Below are 13,296 nucleotides of genomic sequence, written 5' to 3' on the forward strand. Positions count from 1 at the left end.
TACATTCTCCTGCCTCCAATAATATATACCTGACAGGAGCCCATACATTCTGCTGCCTCCAATCATATATGCCTGACAGGAGCCCATACATTCTGCTGCCTCCAATAATAGATACCTGACAGGAGCTGTAGCGTTGGCGTCCCTGCCCTCTGCTAGGCAGGGACGCTGCTCCCCTCACCGCTCTGCTCCGTGCCCGGCGTCCTCTCCCCGCTCTGCTGTCAGCGCGCGCTCCTTCCCGGCGTCCTCCTCCCGCTCTGCTCTCAGCGCGCGCTCCTTCACGGCTCCTGTGCTTAGGGCGCGCGCGCGCGCGCTCCCCTCCTCTTAAAGGGGCCGCGCGCGCCGTCCTAAGGAGTCCCCGGCCAATGGCCGGAGGACTTCATCATATATAAGGCACCTCCTCCAAAATGGAGGTGCCCGAGCAATGTTGTTTGCACCTGTGTCTCACCTGTGCTTCAGCCCTCAGGTCCCGTTGCCAGTTACCTGCCAGTTTCCTGCCAGTTTCCTGCCAGTTTCCTGCTAGTTACCTGCCAGTTACCTGCCTGATTCCTGCCTGAATACTTGTTACCTGTCTGCCAGTCTGAGGTCCGACGGTCTGCCTTACTACTCCTGTCAGTCTGTCTAAAGGACCAGCCTGCCCGCTCACCTGGGAGCGCATATCAGCTACCTGCCTGCTTGCCTGAGGTCCGACGGTCTGCCTTACTACTCCGGTCAGTCTGTCTATGGACCAGTTTGCCCGCTCACCTGGGAGCGCTTCTCCGTTATCTGCCTGCTTGCCAGCCCGGAGGCTCCGTTGTCACGTGCTGTGACCACCAGCTATCTCAGAGACTCTTGCCCGCTCACCTGGGAGCGCATCTCCGTTACCTGCCTGCTTGCCAGCCCGGAGGTCCCGTTGTCACGTGCGGTGACCACCAGCTATTCCAGAGACTCTTTCCCGCTCACCTGGGAGCGCTTCTCCGTTACCTACCTGCCTGCCAGCCTGGAGGTTCCGCCGTCACGTGCCGTGACCACCTGCTATTCCAGAGACTCTCGCTTGCTCACCTGGGAGCACACATCTACCATCTGCCTGCTAGCCTACCCGGAGGCTCTGCCATCACAGGTCGTACCTACCCCTTACCCAGAGACTGCCCTGATCACTTGCCGTAACTCCCTGTCCGTTCACCCAGAGACTGCCACCCGCTCCCTTACAAGGGCCGCCCCCTTGTATAGTAGCTCAGAGGTTCCGCCTCCCGGACCCGTTACAGTTTGCTCGGGCCATGGAACCCGGTGGCACCCAAGCTCCCTCGCTCACGGACCTGTGTCATGAACTGTCCCGTCAAAGGTCCCAACAGGAGTCCATCCTGGGTCACCTGCGGAATGTCAATACTCGCCTGGACACTCTGACTGCACCACCTGCAGCCACTGCCAGTACCATGACTCGCAACCCGGCAGCTCCGCTATCCACTAATACCATGGTAACCTATCCCGGTCCCCGGCTGTCTGCACCTCCTCGCTTCGGAGGCGACTCCGTCCAGGCTCGGGGCTTCATAAATCAGTGCACCCTGCACTTTGAACTTTTGTCCCATCAGTTTAATTCCGACCGGGCCAAAATTGCCTTTATCATGTCCCATCTCACCGGGGAGGCCCTGGCCTGGCTAAATCCTCTATGGGAGAGAGGAGACCCCCTGGTGTCCAACTTGCCTGCTTTTCTCTCGGCTTTCCGGAAAGTCTTCGACGAACCCGGACGGAAGACCTCATCCGCATCCTCTCTGCTACGCCTCCGTCAGGAGGGTCTCACCGTGGGCCAATATGCCATACGGTTCCGCACCCTTGCCTCGGAGCTGGCCTGGGATAACGACGCTCTGGTATCCGTCTTCTGGGAGGGTCTGTCCGGTCGTATTAAAGATGAACTTGCTGGTCGGGACATTCCTACCTCTCTCGATGATCTAATAACCCTTGCCACCCGGATTGACCTACGGTTCCAGGAGCGTGCCAAAGAGGTCACCCGTGAGAGAAGGATTCCACGTTTAGCTCCTACTTTCCAGAAACCCGTCATTCCCTCCATCTCTCCCCAGGTACACTCTCCTGAGCCTATGCAGGTCGACCAGACCAAGATGGTCAAAACCCGTCAGGACTCACGCCGTGCCGAGGGGAGCTGCTTCTACTGTGGCAGTAAGGAGCACCGGATCCGTGCCTGCCCGGAGAGGTCGGGAAACGCCTGTGTCTAGGTTCGCTCAGAGAGGTCCACCTAGACAAGAATAAATCCTCTCCATCCCTGCTGTTGTCAGTTTCGATCATCTACGGGGAGAACCGTTATTTCGAACTAGCCCAACTTGACTCTGGAGCAGCCGGGAACCTTATTTCACAGTCCCTGGTTGAGAAATACCGCATCCCCACCAAACCTCTGGCTGTACCCTTGTCTGTCGCTGCCGTGGATGGGGGCCTCTTACCTCGCCCCATTCAACTCATCACCGAATCCATTACCCTGCAGGTGGGAATGCTGCATTCTGAAAGTATCTCCTTTCATGTTCTGCCTGGACTCTCTCACGCCCTCTTGCTAGGTCTGCCCTGGCTCCAGAGACATGCACCCGTGCTAGACTGGCAAACCGGAGAGGTCCTTCGCTGGGGACAAGACTGTCATAAAACCTGCCTGGTTCCCGTCCATCCCGTCCATCCCTCTCCTACCCCAGCTAATCTACCTGGACTTCCGATTCCTTATTGGTCTTATGCAGATGTCTTTAATAAAAAGGAGGCAGAGACATTACCACCACATAGACCATACGACTGTCCCATCGATCTGCTACCCGGTACTACTCCTCCCCGTGGGCGTATCTATCCTTTATCCGCTGCTGAGACCCGGTCAATGTCCGAATATATTGAGGAGAATCTGGCCAGAGGATTCATCCGGAAATCTACCTCCCCGGCGGGAGCAGGCTTCTTTTTCGTCAAAAAGAAGGACGGCTCTCTCCGTCCCTGTATAGACTATAGAGGCCTAAACCTGATCACGGTGAAGAATAAGTACCCCCTTCCGCTCATTCCAGAATTATTTGATCGCCTGAGGGGGGCTAGGATCTTCACCAAACTGGACCTTCGTGGGGCGTACAACCTGGTTCGTATTCGTCAGGGGGATGAATGGAAGACGGCATTCAACACCCGGGACGGCCACTATGAATACCTGGTAATGCCCTTTGGTCTCTGTAACGCTCCTGCCGTCTTTCAAGAGTTGGTCAATGACATCTTCCGGGACCTTCTCTACTCCTGCGTAGTGGTGTACCTGGATGACATCTTGGTCTTCTCTCCGGATCTCCAGACTCACCGGAGGGACGTTCGTCAGGTCCTGCTCAGGCTAAGGCAGAACCATCTCTACGCTAAATTTGAGAAGTGCCTCTTTGAGCAGACCTCGCTTCCGTTTCTGGGCTACATTATCTCTCAGACCGGCCTACAAATGGATCCTGAGAAACTGTCTGCCATCGAGAAATGGCCCCGACCGGAGGGGTTGAAGGCCATTCAGCGATTCCTGGGCTTCGCCAACTACTACCGCCTCTTCATACCACACTTCTCTTCCTGGACGGCCCCAATTTCTGCGCTCACCCGTAAAGGTACTAATCCCAAAGAGTGGCCACCTGAAGCAGAGGAGGCCTTTCTTTCCCTTAAACAGGCCTTCTCTTCCGCCCCGGTGCTGCATCGCCCAGATGGCAACAAGCAGTTCTTCCTGGAAGTTGACGCCTCCTCCTCTGGAGCCGGAGCGGTACTTACTCAAAAATCATCTTCCGGGAGGATGGTAACTTGTGGCTTCTTCTCTAAACTCTTCTCCTCCTCTGAGCGCAACTATTCCATAGGAGACCGAGAGTTATTGGCCATCAAACTGGCATTGGAGGAGTGGCGTTACCTGCTCGAGGGGGCTCTTCACCCGGTAATAATTTACACTGACCACAAGAACTTGGCTTACCTCCAGCATGCCCAGAGACTTAACCCGCGCCAAGCCCGGTGGTCCTTGTTTTTTGCTCGTTTTGATTTTGTCCTTCATTTTCGCCCGGCTGACAAAAACGTCAAGGCGGACGCCTTGTCTCGGTCCTTTCTGGTGTCTGATCTCGAGGAGGATCCGAAACATATCATCGATCCCGCCAGAGTAATGCAGGTGGCTCCCGTGAGTCTAAATCGTCTTCCTCCTGGTAAGACGTTCGTACCAGTACCTGATCGGGAGAAGATCCTACACTGGGGTCATTCGTCTAAACTAGCTGGCCACGCCGGTCAGAAAAAGACCCTCCAGCTTATTACCCGGCACTACTGGTGGCCTAACCTGCACAAGGATGTAATAGACTTTGTTTCTGCCTGTGTGTCCTGCGCCCGCAACAAAGTTCCGAGACACCTGCCGGCCGGCCGCCTCCTACCTCTGCCAGTACCTGCTGCCCCCTGCATATAGCGATGGACTTCATTACTGATCTACCCGTCTCTGCCGGTTGTACGGTCATTTGGGTGGTCGCTGACCGCTTCTCCAAGATGGCTCACTTCATTCCACTGCCAGGTCTTCCGTCTGCACCCGAGCTGGCTAAAGACTTTATCCGCCACATCTTCCGTCTTCATGGCCTGCCCCGTCACATCGTGTCGGATCGTGGGGTACAGTTCACTTCCCGTTTCTGGAGAGCCACTTATAAATTGCTGGACGTCACCCTGGACTTCTCCTCCGCTTACCACCCACAGTCTAATGGTCAAGTGGAGCGGATCAATCAGAACCTGACCAGTTACCTTCGGCACTTCGTTAATGCCCACCATTCTGACTGGGTGGATCTCCTGCCATGGGCCGAATTCTCGTACAACAATCACGAGAGCGAGTCTTCCTCCAAATCCCCGTTTTTTGTAGTCTACGGTCAGCATCCTCGGATCCCGTTTCCCGTCTCCACCTCGGCGGACAATCCGGCTGCGGAATCTCTTGTTAACAAATTTTCCTCCATATGGGAGAGTACCCGGTCCGCACTCCTTCTGTCATCCGAGCGTATGAAAAGACACGCTGACAAAAAACGTCTGGACCCTCCTCAATTCCGCCCTGGGGATAAAGTCTGGCTCTCGTCCAAATATGTCCGGCTCAAGATCCCTTCCTATAAGTTAGGGCCTCGGTTCATCGGCCCACTGGAGGTCATCAGTCAGATCAACCCGGTGGCCTATAAATTGAAACTCCCGGCCAACTTACGGATCCCTAACTCCTTCCATGTGTCTCTCCTCAAACCTGTGGTGCTTAACTCTTTTTCCAAGTCTACAGGTACGCCTCCTGCTCCGGTTTCTGCTGAGGACGAGTTTGAGGTAGAGAACATTCTTGCCACCAAAAGGGTAAGAGGAAAGACCTTTTTTCTGGTAGATTGGAAGGGGTTTGGTCCTGAGGAGAGAACGTGGGAGCCCCGGGAGAACATCCATGCCCCTCTCATCCTAGCTAAATTTCTGTCTGGCCTAAAAAAGGGGGGGCCTAAAGGGGGGGGTACTGTAGCGCTGGCGTCCCTGCCCTCTGCTAGGCAGGGACGCTGCTCCCCTCACCGCTCTGCTCCGTGCCCGGCGTCCTCTCCCCGCTCTGCTGTCAGCGCGCGCTCCTTCCCGGCGTCCTCCTCCCGCTCTGCTCTCAGCGCGCGCTCCTTCCCGGCCCCTGTGCTTAGGGCGCGCGCGCGCTCCCCTCCTCTTAAAGGGGCCGCGCGCGCCGTCCTAAGGAGTCCCCGGCCAATGGCCGGAGGACTTCATCATATATAAGGCACCTCCTCCAAAATGGAGGTGCCCGAGCAATGTTGTTTGCACCTGTGTCTCACCTGTGCTTCAGCCCTCAGGTCCCGTTGCCAGTTACCTGCCAGTTTCCTGCCAGTTTCCTGCCAGTTTCCTGCCAGTTTCCTGCCAGTTTCCTGCTAGTTACCTGCCAGTTACCTGCCTGATTCCTGCCTGAATACTTGTTACCTGTCTGCCAGTCTGAGGTCCGACGGTCTGCCTTACTACTCCTGTCAGTCTGTCTAAAGGACCAGCCTGCCCGCTCACCTGAGAGCGCATATCAGCTACCTGCCTGCTTGCCTGAGGTCCGACGGTCTGCCTTACTACTCCGGTCAGTCTGTCTATGGACCAGCTTGCCCGCTCACCTGGGAGCGCTTCTCCGTTATCTGCCTGCTTGCCAGCCCGGAGGCTCCGTTGTCACGTGCTGTGACCACCAGCTATCTCAGAGACTCTTGCCCGCTCACCTGGGAGCGCATCTCCGTTACCTGCCTGCTTGCCAGCCCGGAGGTCCCGTTGTCACGTGCGGTGACCACCAGCTATTCCAGAGACTCTTTCCCGCTCACCTGGGAGCGCTTCTCCGTTACCTACCTGCCTGCCAGCCTGGAGGTTCCGCCGTCACGTGCCGTGACCACCTGCTATTCCAGAGACTCTCGCTTGCTCACCTGGGAGCACACATCTACCATCTGCCTGCTAGCCTACCCGGAGGCTCTGCCATCACAGGTCGTACCTACCCCTTACCCAGAGACTGCCCTGATCACTTGCCGTAACTCCCTGTCCGTTCACCCAGAGACTGCCACCCGCTCCCTTACAAGGGCCGCCCCCTTGTATAGTAGCTCAGAGGTTCCGCCTCCCGGACCCGTTACAGGAGCCCATACATTCTGCTACATCCAATAATATATACCTGACAGGAGCCCATACATTCTACTGTCTCTGATAATATATACCTGACAGATGTCCATACATTCTGCTACCTCCAATAATATATACCTGACAGGAGCCCATACATTCTCCTGTCTCCAATAATATATACCTGACAGGAGCCCAAACATTCTGCTGCCTACAATACTATATACCTGACAGGAGCCCATACATTCTGCTACATCCAATAATATATACCTGACAGGAGCCCATACATTCTCCTGTCTCCAATAATATATACCTGACAGGAGCCCATACATTCTGCTGCAACCAATAATATATACCTGACAGGAGCCCATACATTGTGCTGCCTCCAATAATATATACCTGACAGGAGCCCATACATTCTCTTGCCTCCAATAATATATACCTGACAGGAGCCCATACATTCTGCTGCCTCCAATAATATATACCTGACAGGAGCCCATACATTCTCCTGCCTCCAATAATATATACCTGACAGGAGCCCATACATTCTGCTGCCTCCAATAATATATGCCTAACAGGAGCCCATACATTCTCCTGCCTCCAATAATATATACCTGACAGGAGTCCATACATTCTCCTGCCTCCAATAATATATACCTGACAGGAGCCCATACATTTTCGTGCCTCCAATAATATAAACCTGACAGGAGCCCATAGATTCTGCTGCCTCCAATAATATATACCTGACAGGAGCCCATACATTCTCCTGCCTCCAATAATATATACCTGACCGGAGCCCATACATTCTGCTGCCTCCAATAATATATACCTGACAGGAGCCCATACATTCTGCTGCCTCCAATAATATAAACCTGACAGGAGCCCATAGATGCTGCTGCCTCCAATAATATATACCTGACAGGAGCCCATACATTCTCCTGCCTCTAATAATATATACCTGACAGGAGCCCATAGATTCTGCTGCCTCCAATAATATATACCTGAGAGGAGCCCATATATTCTCCTGCCTCCAATAATATATACCTGACAGGAGCCCATACATTCTGCTGCCTCCAATAATATATACCTGACAGGAGCCCATACAGTCTGCTGCCTCCAATAATATATACCTGACAGGAGCCCATACATTCTGCTGCCTCCAATAATATATACCTGACAGGAGCCCATACATTCTGCTGCCTCCAATAATATATACCTGACAGGAGCCCATACATTCTCCTGCCTCCAATAATATATACCTGACAGGATCCCATACATTCTGCTGCCTCCAATCATATACACCTGACAGGAGCCCATACATTCTGCTGCCTCCAATAATAGATACCTGACAGGAGCCCATACATTCTGCTACATCCAATAATATATACCTGACAGGAGCACATACATTCTCCTGCCTCTAATAATAGATACATGACAGGAGCCCATATATTCTCCTGTCTCCAATAATATATACCTGAGAAGAGCCCATACATTCTGCTGCCTCCAATAATATATACCTGACAGGAGCCCATACATTCTCCTGTCTCCAATAATATATTCCTGAGAGGAGCCCATAGATTCTCCTGCCTCCAATAATATATACCTGACAGGAGCTCATACATTCTGCTGCTTCCAATAATATATACCTGACAGGAGCCCATACATTCTCCTGCCTCCAATAATATATACCTGACAATAGCCCATACTTTCTCCTGCCTCCAATAATATATAACTGACAGGAGCGCATACATTCTGCTGGCTCCAATAATATATACGTGACAGGAGCCCATGGATTCTGCTGCCTCCAATAATATATACCTGACAGGAGCCCATACATTATGCTGCCTCCAATAATATATACCTGACAGGAGCCCATACATTCTCCTGCCTCCAATAATATATACCGGACAGGAGCCCATAAATTCTGCTGCCTCCAATCATATATACCTGACAGGAGCCCATACATTCTGCTGCCTCCAATAACAGATACCTGACAGGAGCCCATACATTCTGCTACATCCAATAATATATACCTGACAGGAGCCCATACATTCTCCTGTCTCTAATAATATATACCTGACAGGAGTCCATACATTCTGCTGCCTCCAATAATATATACCTGACAGGAGCCCATACATTCTCCTGTCTCCAATATTATATACCTGACAGGAGCCCATACATTCTGCTGCCTACAATACTATATGCCTGACAGTAGCCCATACATTCTGCTACATCCAATAATATATACCTGACAGGAGCCCATACATTCTCCTGTCTCCAATAATATATACCTGACAGGAGCCCATACATTCTTCTGCCTCCAATAATATATACCTGACAGGAGTCCATACATTCTGCTGCCTCCAATAATATATACCTGACAGGAGCCCATACATTCTCCTGTCTCCAATAATATATACCTGACAGGAGCCCATGGATTCTGCTACCTCCAATAATGTATACGTGGTAGGAGCCCATACATTCTGCTGCCTCCAATAATATATACCTGACCGGAGCCCATACATTCTGCTGCCTCCAATAATATATACTTGACAGGAGCCCATACATTCTCTTGCCTCCAATAATATATACCTGACAGGAGCCCATACATTGTGCTGCCTCCAATAATATATACCTGACAGGAGCCCATACATTCTCTTGCCTCCAATAATATATACCTGACAGGAGCCCATACATTCTGCTGCCTCCAATAATATATACCTGACAGGAGCCCATACATTCTGCTGCCTCCAATAATATATACCTGACAGGAGCCCATACATTCTGCTGCCTCCAATAATATATGCCTAACAGGAGCCCATACATTCTCCTGCCTCCAATAATATATACCTGACAGGAGTCCATACATTCTCCTGCCTCCAATAATATATACCTGACAGGAGCCCATACATTCTCCTGCCTCCAATAATATAAACCTGACAGGAGCCCATAGATTCTGCTGCCTCCAATAATATATACCTGACAGGAGCCAATACATTCTCCTGCCTCCAATAATATATACCTGACCGGAGCCCATACATTCTGCTGCCTCCAATAATATATACTTGACAGGAGCCCATAGATTCTGCTGCCTCCAATAATATATACCTGACAGGAGCCCATACATTCTGCTGCCTCCAATAATATAAACCTGACAGGAGCCCATAGATTCTGCTGCCTCCAATAATATATACCTGACAGGAGCCCATACATTCTCCTGCCTCTAATAATATATACCTGACAGGAGCCCAGACATTCTCCTGCCTCCAATAATATATACCTGACAGGAGCCCATAGATTCTGCTGCCTCCAATAATATATACCTGACAGGAGCCCATATATTCTCCTGCCTCCAATAATATATACCTGACAGGAGCCCATACATTCTGCTGCCTCCAATAATATATACCTGACAGGAGCCCATACAGTCTGCTGCCTCCAATAATATATACCTGACAGGAGCCCATACATTCTGCTGCCTCCAATAATATATACCTGACAGGAGCCCATACATTCTGCTGCCTCCAATAATATATACCTGACAGGAGCCCATACATTCTCCTGCCTCCAATAATATATACCTGACAGGATCCCATACATTCTGCTGCCTCCAATCATATACACCTGACAGGAGCCCATACATTCTGCTGCCTCCAATAATAGATACCTGACAGGAGCCCATACATTCTGCTACATCCAATAATATATACCTGACAGGAGTCCATACATTCTCCTGTCTCCAATAATATATACCTGACAGGAGCCCATACATTCTGCTGCCTCCAATAATATATACCTGACAGGAGCCCATACATTCTGCTGCCTCCAATAATATATACCTGACAGGAGTCCATACATTCTGCTGCCTCCAATAATATATACCTGACAGGAGCCCATACATTCTCTTGCCTCCAATAATATATACCTGACAGGAGCCCATAGATTCTCCTGCCTCTAAAAATATATACCTGACAGGATCCCATACACTCTGCTGCCTCCAAAAATACATACCTGACAGGAGCCCATACATTCTGCTGCCTCCAATAATATATACCTGACAGTAGCCCATACATTCTGCTGCCTCCAATATATACCTGACAGGAGCCCATACATTCTGATGACTTGAATAATATATACCTGACAGGAGCTCATAGATTCTCCTGCCTCCAATAATTTATACCTGACAGGAGCCCATACATTCTGCTGCCTCCAATCATATACACCTGTCAGGAGCCCATACATTCTGCTGCCTCCAATAATAGATACCTGACAGGAGCCCATACATTCTGCTACATCCAATAATATATACCTGACAGGAGCCCATACATTCTCCTGTCTCCAATAATATATTCCTGACAGGAGCCCATACATTCTGCTGCCTACAATAATATATACCTGACAGGAGCCCATACATTCTGCTACTTCCAATAATATATACAGTGCCTACAAGTAGTATTCAACCCCCTGCAGATTTAGCTGGTTTGATAAGATGCAAATAAGTTAGAGCCTTCAAACTGCAAACGAGAGTAGGTTTTATGAACAGAAGCATAAATCTTACAAACCAAAAAGTTATGTTGCTCAGTTGAATTTTATTAAATTTTAAACATAAAAGTGTGGGTCAATTATTATACAACCCCTATGTTTAATATTTTGTGGAATAACCCTTGTTTGCAATTACAGCTAATAATCGTCTTTTATAAGACCTGATCAGGCCGGCACAGGTCTGTGGAGTTATCTTGGCCCACTCCTCCATGCAGATCTTCTCCAAGTTATCTAGGTTCTTTGGGTGTCTCATGTGGACTTTATTCTTGAGCTCCTTCCACAAGTTTTCAATTGGGTTAAGGTAAGGAGACTGACTAGGCCACTCCAACACCTTGACTTTTTCCCTATTGAACCAGGCCTTGGTTTTCTTGGCTGTGTGCTTTGGGTCGTTGTCTTGTTGGAAGATGAAATTACGACCCATCTTAAGATCCTTGATGGAGGAGCGGAGGTTCTTGGCCAAAATCTCCAGGTAGGCCGTGCTATCCATCTTCCCATGGATGCGGACCAGATGGCCAGGCCCCTTGGCAGAGAAACAGCCCCACAGCATGATGCTGCCACCACCATGCTTGACTGTAGGGATGGTATTCTTGGGGTCGTATGCAGTGCCATCCAGTCTCTAAATGTCACGTGTGTGGTTGGCACCAAAGATCTCGATCTTGGTCTCATCAGACCATAGAACCTTGAACCAGTCTGTCTCAGAGTCCTCCAAGTGATCATGAGCAAACTGTAGACGAGCCTTGACATGACGCTTTGAAAGTAAAGGTTCCTTACGGGCTCGTCTGGAACGGAGACCATTGCGGTGGAGTACGTTACTTATGGTATTGACTGAAACCAATGTTCCCACTGCCATGAGATCTTCCCGGAGCTCCTTCCTTGTTGTCCTTGGGTTAGCCTTGACTCTTCGGACAAGCCTGGCCTCGGCACGGGAGGACACTTTCAAAGGCTGTCCTGGCCGTGGAAGGCTAACAGTAGTTCCATAAGCCTTCCACTTACGGATGATGCTCCCAACAGTGGAGACAGGTAGGCCCAACTCCTTGGAAAGGGTTTTGTACCCCTTGCCAGCCTTGTGACCCTCCACGATCTTGTCTCTGATGGCCTTGGAATGCTCCTTTGTCTTTCCCATGTTGAGCATGTCTGAGTGCTGTTCACAAGTTTGGGGAGGGTCTTAAATAGTCAGAAAAGGCTGGCAAAAGAGATCTTTAATCCACACATGTGAAGCTCATTATTCTTGGTGCCTGAACTACTTCTTAATACTTTAGGGGGACCAAACAGAATTCTTGTGGTTTGAGGGGTTGAATAATAAATGACACTCTGAATTAACTTTTTACGTTTAAAAAAAAAAAAAAAAAATTGCTGCAGTGCATTTCCCACTTCCAGGCTGATCTACAGTACAAATGTCACAATGCCAAGTTAATTCCGCATGTGTCAACCAGCTAAATCTGCAGGGGGTTGAATACTACTTGTAGGCACTGTACCTGACAGGAGCCCATACATTCTCCTGTCTTCAATAATATATACCTGACAGGAGCCGATACATTCTGCTGCCTCCAATAATATATACCTGACAGGAGTCCATACATTCTGCTGCCTCCAATAATATATACCTGACAGGAGCCCATATATTCTCCTGTCTCCAATAATATATACCTGACAGGAGCCCATGGATTCTGCTGCCTCCAATAATATATACCTGACAGGAGCCCATACATTCTGCTGCCTCCAATAATATATACCTGACAGGAGCCCATACATTCTCCTGCCTCCAATAATATATACCTGACAGGAGCCCATAGATTCTCCAGCCTCCAATAATATATACCTGACAGGGGCCCATACATTCTCCTGCCTCCAATAATATATAAAGCTGACAGGAGCCCATACATTCTGCTGCCTCCAATAATATATACCTGACTGGAGCCCATAGATTCTGCTGCCTCCAATAATATATACCTGACAGGAGCCCATACATTCTGCTGCCTCCAATAATATATACCTGACAGGAGCCCATAGATTCTGCTGCCTCCAATAATATATACCTGACAGGAGCCCATACATTCTCTTGCCTCCAATAATATATACCTGAGAGGAGCCCATACATTCTGCTGCCTCCAATAATATATACCTGACAGGAGCCCATACATTCTGCTGCCTCCAATAATATATACCTGACAGGAGCCCATACATTCTGCT

This window comes from Phyllobates terribilis, unplaced genomic scaffold (genome assembly GCF_046119375.1).
Source record: "Phyllobates terribilis strain yellow unplaced genomic scaffold, ASM4611937v1 Scaffold_4__5_contigs__length_816908805, whole genome shotgun sequence".
In the NCBI taxonomy this organism is placed as follows: Eukaryota; Metazoa; Chordata; class Amphibia; order Anura; family Dendrobatidae; genus Phyllobates; species Phyllobates terribilis.